Source organism: Pseudophryne corroboree, chromosome 1 (genome assembly GCF_028390025.1).
Source record: "Pseudophryne corroboree isolate aPseCor3 chromosome 1, aPseCor3.hap2, whole genome shotgun sequence".
Classification (NCBI taxonomy): domain Eukaryota; kingdom Metazoa; phylum Chordata; class Amphibia; order Anura; family Myobatrachidae; genus Pseudophryne; species Pseudophryne corroboree.
Window position 1 is genome coordinate 1,028,844,683 of NC_086444.1, and position 15,731 is coordinate 1,028,860,413.

The window sequence follows — 15,731 nt, forward strand, 5'->3', positions numbered from 1 at the left end:
CAGGTTGATGTGATCGCAGTGGCTGAGTAAGTCCGGGGCTGCGCAGAGTCTGCACAAAATCAGTTTGTGCAGCTCTGCTGCACATGCGTTTGCACACTTGCACAGCTAAAATACACTCCCCCCTCTAGGCGGCGACTATCTGATCGCAGCAGTGCAAAAATCACTGCATAGCGATCAGGTCTGAATTACCCCCTTGGTACACGCACTCTTCATTATCCAATTTAAAATACTGGCAAGGTGTAAACTAAAAAAAAACAACACACCTTTCGGGTTTGTTTGTCCAGTTATGCATTTGGATACCCCTGTACTGATTGTGATGAAACAAACGCAAGGTGGTCAGTTTGGATCCCGGACAGGTTTTAGTGGGGTTAGCGTACCCGGTCAGACCTCATGGTGGAATGCACCGGGCCGAACTTTGACCCAGGAAGCCTGTTCTGGGCCTTCCACTGGATGGATATAGAAGAAAATAGGATTTTAATTACCTACCGGTAAATCCTTTTCTTGCAGTCCGCAGAGGATGCTGGGGTCCATATTAGTACCATGGGGTATAGATGGGTCCACTAGGAGCCACTGGCACTTTAAGAATTTGAGAGTGTGGGCTGGCTCCTCCCTCAATGCCCCTCCTACCAGATTTAGTATAGGAACTGTGCCCGAGCAGACGGACAACTTCGAGAGAAGGAAATTACACAGATAGTGGCGAGATTCACACCAGCTCACACAAACCAGGCAAACCAAGCAAACAAGCTTGAAACTCAGCAAAGGCTGAATAACATGACTGAATCATGTCAGAACGCAGTACTTAACAAAGAACCAAGCAGTACTGAACTAAGCAACCACTGCAGGATAACGAAGCGCTGGGTGGGCGCCCAGCATCCTCTACGGACTACGAGAAAAGGATTTACCGGTAGGTAATTAAAATCCTATTTTCTCTTACATCCTAGAGGATGATGGGGTCCATATTAATACCATGGGGATGTATCAAAACTCCCGGAACGGGAGGGAGAGCGCGGAGGCTCCTGCAGAACTAATTGACCAAACTTTAGGTCCTCAGAGGCCAAAGTATCGAACTTGTAGAACTTAGCAAACGTGTTCGACCTTGACCAAGTAGCCGCTCGGCAAAGCTGTAAAGCCGAGACACCCCGGGCAGCCACCCAGGAAGAACCAACCTTACGAGTAAAGTGGGCCTTAACAGACGTAGGACACGGCAATCCTGCCGTAGAATACGCATGATGGATAGTAAACCTGATCCAGCGAGAGAACGTCTGCTTAGAAGCAGGACACCCAAGTTTCTTGGGATCATACAGGACAAACAGAGAGTCCGATTTTCTGTGACGATCAGTCTTCTTCACATAAATTTTCAGAGCCCTTACAACATCCAAGGACTTTGATGAAATTGTGGAGTCAGTAGCAACTGGCACCACAATAGGTTGATTGATATGAAATACCGACACAACCTTTGGAAGAAACTGCTGACGTGTCCGGAGCTCAGCTCTATCTTCATGGAAGATCAAGTAGGGGCTCTTACTAGAAAAAGACCCCAATTCCGACACACGTCTAGCAGAAGCTAAGGCCAACAAAGTGAATGCCTTCCAAGTAAGAAACTTGACCTCAACCTCCGGTAGAGGTTCGAACCAATCCGATTGGAGGAACTGTAACACCACGTTAAGATCCCAGGGCGCCGTAGGCGGCACAAAGGGAGGCTGGATGTGTAGAACCCCTTTCAAGAAAGTCTGAACCTCAGGAAGGGAAGCCAATTGTTTCTGGAAGAAAATGGATAGGGCCGAAATCTGGACCTTTATGGATCCCAACCTCAGGCCCATATCCACGCCTGCTTGCAGGAAGAGGAGAAACCGCCCCAGTTGAAACTCCACCGTAGGAAATTTCTTGGACTCACACCAAGATACATATTTTTTCCAAATACGATGGTAATGTTTAGAGGTTACTCCTTTCCTAGCCTGTATCAGGGTAGAAATAACATTGTTCAGAATGCCCTTCCGAGCTAACAGCTGGCGTTCAACCTCCATGCCGTCAAACGTAGCTGCAGTAAGTCTTGATAAGCGAACGGCCCCTGCTGCAGCAGGTCCTCCCGAAGAGGAAGAGGCCTCGGCTCTTCTAGCAGTAGATCCAGAAGATCCGCGTACCAAGCCCTTCTTGGCCAATCCGGAGCAATGAGGAATGCCTGAACTCTTGTTCACCTTATGAGTTTTAGAACTCTTGGAAAGAGTGGAAGTGGAGGAAACACGTACACCCACGGAGTCATTAGGGCGTCCACTGCGACGGCTTGCGGGTCCCTCATCCTGGAACAATACCGCCGAAGCTTCTTGTTGAGACGAGAGCCATCATGTCTATTTGAGGTACACCCCAAAGATCTGTTACCTCCGTGAACACCTCCGGATGGAGTCCCCACTCTCCTGGATGGAGATCGTGTCTGCTGAGGAAGTCCGCTTCCCAGTTGTCTACTCCCAGAATAAAGATTGCTGACAGCGACAACGTGTGTTTTTCTGCCCAGAGGATGATTCTTGTTACCTCTGACATTGCAGCTCTTCGTTCCGCCCTGTTGGTTTATGTAAGCCACCGTTGTTACACTGTCTGACTGCACTTGATTGGTTCGATCTTGCAGAAGATGGGCCGCTTGGATAAGACTGTTGTAGACGGCTCTTAGTTCCAGAATGTTTATTGGAAGGCTGAATTCCAGGCTTGACCACCTTCCTTGGAAGGTTTCCCCCTGAGTGACTGCGCCCCAGCCCCGGAGACTTGCATCCGTGGTTAGAAGGATCCAGTCCTGAATCCAGAACCTGCGGCACTCCAGAAGGTGAGGTAGTTGCAGCCACCAGAGGAGTGATATCCTGGCTTTCGGCGACAGACGTATTCTCTGGTGCATGTGTAGATGAGACCCCGACCACTTGTCCAGGAGATCCAGTTGGAAAGCCCGAGCATGAAACCTTCTGTACTGTAAAGCCTCGTAAGAGGCCACCATCTTCCCCAGAAGGCAAATGCACTGATGAACCGAAACCCGGGCTGGCTTCAGGACATTCCGGACCATTGTCTGTATCACCAACGCTTTCTCCTCTGGAAGAAACACCCTCTGCACTTCCGTGTCGAGGATCATTCCCAGAAAGGACAACCTCCTGGTTGGCTCAAAATGTGATTTTGGAAGATTCAGGATCCAACCGTGTTCCCTGAGCAGATGAGTCGTGAGAACAATGGACTGCAACAGCTTCTCCCTGGACGACGCCTTTATCAGCAGATCGTCCAGATATGGGATTATGTTCACCCCATCTGCAGAGGAGAACCATCATCTCTGCCATCACCTTGGTGAACACCCTCGGTGATGTGGAGAGGCCGAATGGTAGTGCCTGAAATTAATAGTGACTGTCTAACAGTGCAAATCTGAGATAAGCCTGGTGTGGCGGCCAAATCGGAACGTGGAGGTACGCATCCTTGATGTCCAAGGATACCAGAAATTCCCGTTCCTCCAGACCTGAAATTACTGCTCTCAGAGACTACATTTTGAATTTGAACTCCCTCAGATAAGGGTTTAACGACTTCAAGTTTAAAATCGGTCCGACCGAACCATCTGGTTTCGGTACCACATGAGGTGGAACCGGGATTATGACCTGTGACCTTTCCAATTTTAGGATGGCTTCCTGTAGGATAGCCCTGTCTGTCAGCAAAGCTGGTAAGCCTGATTTGAAGAAACGGTGAGGCTGGAGTTCTTGAAACTCGAGTCTGTACCCCTGGGAGCAATATCCTGTACCCAGGGATCCAGGCCGGAGGACATCCAAACGTGGCTGAAACATCTGAGTCTCGCACCCACCAGGCTGTCTTCCAGGCAGTGTGGTCCACCGTCATGCTGAGGATTTTGAGGAACCAGAAGCAGGTTTCTGGTCCTGGGAGCCTGCGGGTGCAGGCCTTTTGGATTTTGCACGACCACCTCTAAAGAAGGTGGCAGGAGGCTTGGACTTTTATGCCTTAGCGGTCCGAAAGGACTGACACAGCTGAAAGAAAAGGTTTCTTGTAGAAGGTGTAGCAGAGGGAAAGAAAGGTGACTTACCCACGGTTGCCGTGGAAATTCACGCATCCAATGCTTCCCCAAATAGAGCCTGACCTGTGTAGGTTAGGTTCTCCACACTTCTCCTGGATTCTGCGTCTGCAGACCATTGGTGTAGCCAGAGTCCCCTGCGAGCTGATACCGACATGGAAGATATCCGTGCAGTCAGCGTACCCAGGTGCTTCATGGATTCCACCATGAACCCCGCAGAAACCTGTATGTTACGTAAAAACAATTCAATATCACTCCTATCCATTGAATACAAATCCTCTAGTAATGTGCCTAACCACTTTACTATGGCTTTAGAAATCCATGCACAGGCGATAGTCGGCCTTAACGCCACTCCTGAAGCAGTGTAAATGGATTTGAGCGTAGTGTCAATCTTACGATCAGCCGGTTCTTTTAACGCAGTAGATCCAGGGACAAGCAAAACCACCTTTTTATACAGTCTGGAGACAGATGCGTCAAAAATGGGTGGCTTTCCCATTTTTACCTATCCTCCTCAGGGAAGGGAAAAGCAACCAGAACCCTCTTAGGGATCTGGAATTTTTTCTCCGGATTTTCCCCGGGTTTTTCAAATATGGCGTTTAATTCTTTAGACGCAGGGAAGGTTAGCGAGGCTTTGTTATTGCCAGTGAAGTAAGCCTCCTCAACCTGCTCAGGTGGCGTGTCATTAATGTTTAACACATCTCTAATGGCCTCAATCATGAGTTGCACCCCCTTAGCCAGGGATGCCGCCCCCCTCAGCACGTCCCCATCACCGTCTGCAGTATCAGAGTCGGTATCCGTGTCATCTTGCATAATTTGGGAAAATGCACGTTTCTGTGGGAACATGTTAGGGGATTTTGCAGGAATAGGAACAGAGCCTGACCACACTGCCATAGATTTCTTTAACACCTGAGTTTCATTCTTAGTATTAGCTACCCTAGTAGAAATCTGAGAGATCATTCCTTTAATAGAAGTTAACCACTCAGGCTCAACAATAGGGATCAGAGACAAGGCATTACATTCCTGTGTACATGGAATGGATTCCTCCTGAGAGGAAATATCTTCTGCAGCATAAGACACAGAGGGTGTCATTCCAACCAGTTCGCACGCAACGGTTTGTCGTTGCGGTGCGAACGGGTCCGGAATGCGTATGTGCGGCGGCCGCAATGCACGTGCGCGACATTGCCCGGCGACAGGGGTCGCCGGGTTACGTTGCATCCTACGAGGGAAGCGGTCGCAGAGCCGACCACAAAGAAGATTGACAAGAAGAAGGCGTTCCTGGGTGGATCCGGACCGTTGGCTGCCGTTTTCAGGGAGTGGTGAGGAAAACGCAGGCGTGTCCAGGAGAACGGAGTGCGGATGTCTGACGTCAAAGCCGGCTCCAGCATCGCAGAGATCGTCGCACAAGGTAAGTAGGTATAGGCCTAGTCTTCTTTAGCTTGACATTTTTTTAGCTTAGCAGGGCTGCACAAGCGTTCGCAGCCCTGCTAAGCTAAAATACACTCCCCCATAGGCGTGTACTAGTTGATCGCAGTAGCAGCAAAAAGTTGCTGGCTGCGATCAACTCGGAATGACCACCCGAGTCCCTAGACATGGCTATGTGAGATTATAAAAAAACACCCCCACACACACAGAGAAATGTCAGCTACAGATTCCCCCCCCAAGTATGACACAGAGGGACACAGAAATTGGAGCCAACCCACACACACAGCGCTTCAGACGTAGCCCAAATAAAACTACCAGCGCTATCTGTGTACCTTAATAGGTTACACAGACTTTACACAGCATCCCCCCTTCTATAACCCCCTGGTACCGCACAGGATAGCTGGAGGTGTTTGGAGGGACAGCTCTCCCTGTCAGCATCTGTGGAATAGGAGCTGCAGGCAGGAAAATGGCGCGGAAACGCTGCTGGGTCCGCTCTGAGGAGAAGCCCCGCCCCCTGAACATGGCACTGCTTCCCGCTCTGGAGTTGTATTATACTGGCCTGAGGTGTGTGCTGGCAGTGATCCATGGTCCCTGACAGGCTTGCCGACCAGTTAAGGGTGTAGGCGCTAGCTCAGCGCGCTCTTCACAGCACCGCACCAAGTACCGCTGAGCCCCGGAGTGCAGTTAGTACTGCGCTCCCTACCGTGTTGCGGCCATCTTCACACCAACTCCCCACTTGCTAGGGGGGCCGGTGACTCACTCGCCACAAACATCTTCTGGCTCTGTTAGGGGTGGGCGGTCGCCTGGGACGGCTAACAATCTATCTCTTCAGGAGCTCAGTGTCCTGTCAGCGGAGATAGGGTCTCTCACCCCATAGGGTAGGACACTACTACCCCCCTAAGTCCCACGAAGCAGGGAGGCTGTTGCCAGCAGCCTCCCTGTGCCTAACTTACTCTTAAAAAAAAAAAAAAAAATCTCTAGAAGCTCCCCTAGCTGTGACCGGCTCCTCCGGGCACATTTTCTAAACTGAGTCTGGTAGGCAGGGCATAGAGGGAGGAGCCAGCCCACACTCTCAAACTCTTAAAGTGCCAGTGGCTCCTAGTGGACCCATCTATACTCCATGGTACTAATATGGACCCCAGCATCCTCTAGGACGTAAGAGAAAACATCACAGAGTGATAACATTGGATCCCAGAAGACATACCGGGGGTTGGGGTCCCAGTCAGACCTCCCACTGCTGTATGCTGAGCAGAACTTTGACACAGGGAGACTGTTCTGTGCCTTCCACTGGATGGATTTGGATTAAAACGTTAATGAACTGTAATAACTGACTGAAATAACCATACTTCAATTACCAGAAATAACTGACAGAAATGGAGGTGGGAAGACAAAAAATGTGTACCCAAAAGTCTTGACATTGATAACAAAAGGAAAACTTTAAATCCATCTGGCAATGGAAAAATAAGAATTTACTCACCGGTAATTCTATTTCTCGTAGTCCGTAGTGGATGCTGGGTACTCCGTAAGGACCATGGGGAATAGACGGTCTCCGCAGGAGACTGGGCACTCTAAAAGAAAGATTAGGTACTATCTGGTGTGCACTGGCTCCTCCCTCTATGCCCCTCCTCCAGACCTCAGTTAGGGAAACTGTGCCCGGAAGAGCTGACACTACAAGGAAAGGATTTGGAATCCAGGGTAAGACTCATACCAGCCACACCAATCACACCGTACAACTTGTGATAACTATACCCAGTTAACAGTATGAACAACAAATGAGCCTCATTAACAGATGGCTCATAACAAAACCCTTTAGTTAAGCAATAACTATATACACGTATTGCAGAGAGTCCGCACTTGGGACGGGCTCCCAGCATCCACTACGAACTACGAGAAATAGAATTACCGGTGAGTAAATTCTTATTTTCTCTGACGTCCTAGTGGATGCTGGGTACTCCGTAAGGACCATGGGGATTATACCAAAGCTCCCAAACGGGCGGGAGAGTGCGGATGACTCTGCAGCACCGCATGAGCAAACTCAAGGTCCTCCTCAGCCAGGGTATCAAACTTGAAGAATTTTGCAAACGTGTTTGACCCCGACCAGGTAGCAGCTCGGCAAAGTTGTAATGCCAGACCAAGAAGAGCCCCCTTCCTCGTGGAATGGGCTTTTACTGATTTAGGATGCGGCAGTCCAGCCGCAGAATGTGCAAGTTGAATCGTGCTACAGATCCAGCGAGCAACAGTCTGCTTAGAAGCAGGAACACCCAGCTTGTTGGGTGCATGCAGGATAACAGAGAGTCAGTATTTCTGACTCTAGCCGTCCTGGAAACATAGATTTTCAGGGCCCGGACTACATCCAGCAACTTGGAGGCCTCCAAGTCCCGAGTAGCCACAGGCACCACAATAGGTTGGTTCAAATGAAACGCTGATACCACCTTAGGGAGAAATTGGGGACGAATCCTCAATTCTGCCCTGTCCCTATGGAAGATCAGATAAGGGCTTTCACATGACAAAGCCGCCAATTCTGACACACGCCTAGCCGAAGCCAAGGCCAAATAAATATATATATATATATATATATATGACCACTTTCCACGTGAGATACTTCAACTCCACGTTCTGAAGTGGCTCAAAACAATGTGATTTTAGGAAAACCAACACTACGTTGAGATCCTAAGGTGCCACCGGAGGCACAAAAGGGGGCTGAATATGCAGCACTCCCTTAACAACGTCTGAACTTCAGGCAGCGTCTTTCCAAGCCTTTAACAGCGTAGGAATCACTTCATCTGGAACGCCCTTTTCCGTTAGGATCCGGCGTTCAACCGCCAAGCCTTCAAACGCATCCGCGGTAAGTCTTGGAACAGACAGGGCCCCTGCAGTAACAGGTCCTATCTGAGAGACAGAGGCCATGGGTCCTCCGAGATCATTTCTTGTAATTCTGGGTACCAAGTTCTTCTTGGCCAATCCGGAACTACGAGTATAGTTCTTACTCCTCTCTTACTTACTATCCTCAGTACCTTGGGTATGAGAGGAAGAGGAGGGAACACATAAACCGACTGGTACACCTACGGTGTCACTAGTGCGTCCACAGCTATCGCCGGAGGGTCTCTTGACCTGGCGCAATACTTTTTTAGCTTTTTGTTGAGGCGGGACGCCATCATGTCCACCTGTGGCCGTTCCCAACGGTTCACAATCTGCGTGAAGACTTCTGGATGAAGTCCCCACTCTCCCGGGTGGAGGTCGTGCCTGCTGAGGAAGTCTGCTTCCTAGTTTTCCACACCCGGAATTAACACTGCTGACAGTGTTAGCACGTGATACTCCGCCCATCGGAGAATCCTTGTGGCTTCTGCCAACGCCATCCTGCTTCTTGTGCCGCCTTGTCGGTTTACATGGGCGACAGCTGTGATGTTGTCTGACTGAATCAGCACCGGCTGGTTTTGAAGCAGGGGTTCTGCTTGCCTTAGGGCATTGTAAATGGCCCTTAGGTCCAGAATATTTATGTGTAGGGAAGTCTCCTGACTCGACCATTGTCCTCGGAAATTTCTTCCCTGGGTGACTGCTCCCCAACCTCGGAGGCTTGCATCCGTGGTCACCAGGACCCAGTCCTGAATGCCGAATCTGCGGCCCTCGAGAAGATGAGCACTCTGCAGCCACCACAGCAGAGACACCCTGGCCCTCGGGGACAGGGTGATCAGCCGATGCATCTGAAGATGCGATCCTCACTTGTCTAACAGGTCCCACTGAAAGTTCCTTGCATGGAACCTGCCGAAGGGAATTGCTTCGTAAGAAGCTACCATCTTTTCCAGGACTCGCGTGCAATGATGCACCGACACCTGTTTTGGTTTCAGGAGGTCTCTGACCAGAGATGACAACTCCTTGGCCTTCTCCTCCGGGAGAAACACCTTCTTCTGTTCTGTGTCCAGAAACATGCCCAATATCAGCAGACGCGTCGTAGGAACCAGCTGCGACTTTGGGATATTCAGAATCCAGCCGTGCTGTTGTAGCACTTCCTGAGATAGTGCTACTCCGATCAACGACTGCTCCTTGGACCTCGCCTTTATAAGGAGATCGTCCAAGTACGGGATAATTATAACTCCCTTCTTTTGAAGGAGTATCATCATTTTGGCCATTACCTTGGAATACACCCTCGGTGCCGTGGACAGAGCAAACGGCAACGTCTGGAATTGGTAATGTCAGTTCTGTACCACAACCTTGAGGTACTCCTGGTGAGGTGGGTAAATGGGGACATGTAGGTAAGCATCCATGATGTCCAGTGATACCATGTAATCCCCCTCTTCCAGGCTTGCAATAACCGCCCTGAGCGATTCCATTTTGAACTTGAACTTCCTTATATAAGTGTTCAAGGATTTCAATTTTAGAATGGGTCTCACCGAACCGTCTGGTTTCGGTACCACAAACATTGTGGAATAGTAACCCCGTCCCTGTTGAAGAAGGGGAACTTTTATTTTCACCTGCTGGAGGTACAGCTTGTGAATTGCCGCCCGTACTACCTCCCAGTCCTGGCGAGTAGCTGGCAAGGCTGATTTGAGGTAACGGCGAGGGGGAGACGCCTCGAATTCCAGCTTGTATCCCTGAGATACCACTTGTAGAACCCAGAGATCCACCTGTGAGCGAACCCACTGGTCGCTGAAGTTCCGGAGACGCGCCCCTACCGCACCTGGCTCCGTCTGTGGAGCCCCAGCGTCATGCGGTGGACTTAGTAGAAGCAGGGGAGGATTTTTGTTCCTGGGAACTGGCTGTCTGGTGCAGCTTTTTCCCTCTCCCCCTGCCTCTGGGCAGAAAGGAAGCACCTTTGATCCGCTTGCCTTTCTGAGGCCGAAAGGACTGTACCTGATAGTACGGTGCTTTCTTAGGTTGTGAGGGAGCCTGAGGTAAAAATGTCGATTTCCCAGCTGTTGCTGTGGATACGAGGTCCGAGAGACCATCCCCAAACAATTCCTCACCCTTATAAGGCAAAACCTCCATGTGCCTTTTAGAATCAGCATCACCTGTCCACTGCCGGGTCCATAATACCCTCCTGGCAGAAATGGACATTGCATTAATTCTAGATGCCAGCCGGCAAATATCCCTCTGTGCATCCCTCATATATAAGACGACGTCTTTAATATGCTCTATGGTTAGCAAAATAGTATCCCTGTCGAGGGTATCAATATTATCTGACTGGGTATCAGACCACGCTGCAGCAGCACTACACATCCATGCTGAAGCAATTGCAGGTCTCAGTATAGTACCGGAGTGTGTATATACAGACTTCAGGATAGCCTCCTGCTTTCTATCAGCAGGCTCCTTCAAGGCGGCCGTGTCCTGAGACGGCAGTGCCACCTTTTTTGACAAGCGTGTGAGCGCCTTATCCACCCTAGGAGATATCTCCCAACGTGACCTATCCTCTGGCGGGAAAGGGTACGCCATCAGTAACTTTTTAGAAATTACCAGTTTCTTATCGGGGGAACCCCACGCTTCTTCACACACTTCATTCAACTCATCTGATGGGGGAAAAAACACTGGCTGCTTTTTCTCCCCAAACATAATACCCTTTTTAGTGGTACCTGGGTTAATGTCAGAAATGTGTAACACATTTTTCATTGCCGTAATCATGCAACGGATGCCCCTTGTGGATTGTGTATATGTCTCATCCTCGTCGACACTGGAGTCAGACTCCGTGTCGACATCTGTGTCTGCCATCTGAGGTAGCGGGCGTTTGTGAGCCCCTGATGGTCTTTGAGACGCCTGGGCAGGCACGGGCTGAGAAGCCGGCTGTCCCACGGCTGTTACGTCATCCAGCCTTTTATGTAAGGAGTTGACACTGTCGGTTAATACCTTCCACATATCCATCCACTCTGGTGTCGACCCCGCAGGGGGTGACATCACACTTATCGGCACTTGCCCCGCCTCCACATAAGCCTCCTCATCAAACATGTCGACACAGCCGTACCGACACACCGCACACACACAGGGAATGCTCTGACTGAGGACAGGACCCCACCAAGTCCTTTGGGGAGACAGAGAGAGAGAGTATGCCAGCACACACCACAGCGCTATATAATCAGGGATTTACACTAACACAAAGTGATTTTTCCCTATAGCTGCTTTACATATACAGTTTGCGCCTAACTTTAGCGCCCCCCCTCTCTTTTTTACCCTTTGAGCCTGGAAACTGCAGGGGAGAGCCTGGGGAGCTGTCTTCCAGCGGAGCTGTGAAGAAGAAATGGCGCCAGTGTGCTGAGGGAGATAGCCCCGCCCCCTTCTCGGCGGACTTCTCCCGCTCTTATATTTATGTTATGGCAGGGGATTTTTGCACATATATAGTTTTTTAGACTATATTATGTGCTGTTTGCCAAAGTAAGGTACTCTAATTGTAGCCCAGGGCGCCCCCCCCCCCCCCCCCCCCAGCGCCCTGCACCCATCAGTGACCGGAGTATGTGGTGTGCATAGGGAGCAATGGCGCACAGCTACAGTGCTGTGCGCTACCTTAATGAAGACCGGAGTCTTCAGCCGCCGATTTCCAGGATGTTCTTCTTGCTTCTGGCTCTGCAAGGGGGACAGCGGCGCGGCTCTGGGACCGGACGACCGAGGCTGGGCCTGTGTTCGATCCCTCTGGAGCTAATGGTGTCCAGTAGCCTAGAAGCCCAAGCTAGCTGCAAGCAGGTAGGTTCGCTTCTCTCCCCTCAGTCCCTCGTAGCAGTGAGTCTGTTGCCAGCAGATCTCACTGAAAATAAAAAACCTAACAAATACTTTCTTTACTAGAAGCTCAGGAGAGCCCCTAGTGTGCAACCAGCTCGAGCCGGGCACAGATTCTAACTGAGGTCTGGAGGAGGGGCATAGAGGGAGGAGCCAGTGCACACCAGATAGTACCTAATCTTTCTTTTAGAGTGCCCAGTCTCCTGCGGAGCCCGTCTATTCCCCATGGTCCTTACGGAGTACCCAGCAACCACTAGGACGTCAGAGAAAGTGAATAAAACAAATGAACAGAAAGAAAAGCTGGGGATCAGGGCTACTGGTGACACCCCAAACACGAAAACCACGCCTCATGGGCATTTAGGAAGAGCTACTAAGCTACTAATTATTTTTAATATGTTGACAGTTACATCCAACATCCAGTGCTTAAAGTGGTCCTAGAGAGGGGGTGGAACTCACCAACCCCCCCCCCGTGAAATAAAGGGAGTGCGCTCGCTAGAAACAAAAGGGGCGTGGTCTCAAAACTAAAGGGGCCTGGTCATCCAAATAATGTCCCCAATTCAAATTAAGCCGCACATTAGCACAATATTATTCACATAACACCACATAGTAGCATCCCTTATTCTTGTTATGACACACATTAGTGCTCCTTATATACAAAGCCCACAGTAGTAGCACCCCAAATACACATAATGCTCACAGAAGTAGTGCCCTTTATACAATGCCCTCAGTAGTAGTGCCCTTATGCAATGTCCACTGTAGTGGTAGTGACCATAGTATTGGTGCCCCTTACACAGTGACCCCAGTAGTAGTGGCCCTTATGTCCCCAGGAGGGATGCCCCTTATTAAGTGCCCCCTATGCAATGCCCTCTTTAGTAGTGCCCCCAGTACACTATTATTTGAGGTATGTGGTAGAGCCCACACCCATCAAAAGAAAGAACATTCCTGTGTTTGGAGCACTCTTTTGTTTAATGTGTGTATTATTTTGAAATGATTATTGAAATTAAAACATAACTTTTATTTCTCAATGTTTGACTAAAAGATGACATGGGGTATACTTTAAATACTAATTAATAAGTCCCCTGAAGATGTAATAATGGACGTAAAATTCGTCCTAGTGGTAAAAATATCTCTATGTAAGAGCTAGTTATGCCCCCAGCTGATGTGCCCCTGTAGTTATACCCCCAGCAGATGTGCCCCCATTAGTTATGCACCCAGCTGATGTGCCCCCATTAGTTATGCCCCCAGCAGATGTGCCCCCATTAGTTTGCCCCCAGCAGATGTGCCCCTATTAGTTATGCCCCGCAGCAGATGTGCCCCCATTAGTTTGCCCCCAGCTGATGTGCCCCCATTAGTTATGCCCCCAGCAGATGTGCCCCCATTAGTTTGCCCCCAGCAGATGTGCCCCTGTAGTTATACCCCTAGCAGATGTGTCCCATAGTAGCGCCACTTAAACACACAAACCCCCCCTCCCCACACTATACCCACCAGCCCCGCTCCTGATTCCAGACCGCGCTGCCCTCCGTCTGGCCGCTCGCTCCTCGGAACTATGGGAGAGACGTCATGACGTCTCTCCCATAGCGCCACCCAGCCACAGGCGCACGCTGCCTGAACCGGAAGATGGAGCTCAGGAGTGAGCTCCGGCCTCCGGCAGCTACTGTGGGGAAGGAGCCGGGCGCTCGCTGGTAACAATCTCAGCAGGCGCCCGACATCTCTCTCCTGGGTTAGGTGAGCTGGAGGAGGCAGAACTAGTTCCGTCTCCAAATGGAACTGACGGAATGCAGTTCCGCCCCGTTCCGGCTCATTTTAACCTCTGCATCCAACTAATTGATAACTTCATAACTCGAAAATGTAAAACCGGGCAATGGTGTGTACTTCAGAAAGTACACAGATGTGTCATCTTACATCTTTGCTCTGTGTGCTGTAAGTCGCATTACACATAATGCATGAGTACGCATGAGCAACTTCTGCTGATTAAAATGATATGCAGCATGACTATATTCTGTGTGTGACTGCAACTTAATTTGCATGCAAAATGCTGGAAAACACTGTGACCGTGGCATTTTGGATGCAGATAGAGTCGCAATTACACAAAGGATATAGGAATGCTGCATATCATTTTGATCAGCAGAAGCTGCTTGTGTGTAGTATTGCATTACATTCTAAGACACATTTAGGCTGAAAACCAAATTGCAAAATAGACTCTCGGCGCTACCAAATCCCGCCTAGTCATGGTGTGACTTGAAGAGGACACATCTGTGTGTGTACAATACATATATATATATATATATATATATATATATATATATATATATATATAGTAGCAGGATGATGCGGCACTCATGACTTAAATAATGATGACAAACTCTCAATCTTGTGTCAACAACGTTTCAGTTCTCTTATCAACTGTCATCAGGTTATACAGATAAACAGAAAAACTTACCTTTACACCACATAGCCCTTCAGTGATTTCCCGCTTGCACGCCCAGGACCGCTTACCCTGCGGGGTTAATGGGATGTGACATCATAGTGCTTAGACAGCACAATACGGTGCGCATAAACATATACTTTCGAGTCTCATTATTATGACCACCTCCTTCATTTGATGTCCGCAGCGCATAGCCCATTAAGCACGTCAGGTGTCGTGCGCTGGTTTGGTGGGTACATAAGGTGTGCGATAGGCCATCTGCACACGTATCATTAGTTGCTGTCATGGGCAAAAGGGGCAATTTAATTGCAAAAAGGGATGATTATTGGCTTTGGGGCCAAGGGTGACAGATTTCTGAAACAGCGCAGTTTGTGAACTGTTCACGTGTGGCTGTGGTGAAGATGTATCATGACTGGACAAATGGCACCATTGCGAATAACTGACGAGAAAACTGCGGAGCACCACATGCCACTGATGTAAACTGGAAACGTCGGCTATGAAGGTTCGTGAGGGCCAACCAACATGCTACAGTGGAGCAGCTCACCGTCAAAATGAACAAAATCACATTTCAGCTTATCTAGCTTCTGTCCGTGCTGCACACGGCGGCAGTTACTCAGGCTATTAGCACACAATATATTCAGAGCCGGCCCTAACCAATATGATGCCCTAGGCAAGATTTTGGCTGGTGCACCCTAGCACCGCCGCTAGTTCTGCAGGAGATGCCTGGCATGAATCAGCTGGCAGCTCTGCTAACATCGGGCGCCTATTGTTTATGAAAATGCATCTTATTTGCATAAATATGTGCCTAGGATGTACAAGCAGCTTCTGCTGATTAGAATGATATGCAGCATGCCTATGTTCTGTGTGCGACTGTGGCTGTATCTGCATACGAAATGCTACATTACAGTGATTTCCAGGAATACACGCAACGTAGCATTTCGTATGCAGATACAACCACAGTCACACACAGAACATAGGCATGCCGCATATCATTTTAATCAGCAGAAGCTGCTGGTGCCCCTAAGCATACCAAATGCCCTAGGCATTTGCCTAGTTTGCCTATGCCTAAGGCCGGCTCTGAATATATTGTTAGGTCGTATGTAAGATTGATCAGTATGTACGCACTATATTGTTTGTCTAGGAGTT

At 49.4% G+C, this 15,731-nt stretch overlaps 1 protein-coding gene across 4 annotated transcripts in view; it reads right to left on the reverse strand.

Annotated features, from left to right (window-relative positions):
* Window positions 1-15,731, reverse strand: part of LOC134922808 (uncharacterized) — a 338,146-nt gene that overhangs the window by 60,119 nt on the left and 262,296 nt on the right. The window lies entirely within an intron of this gene.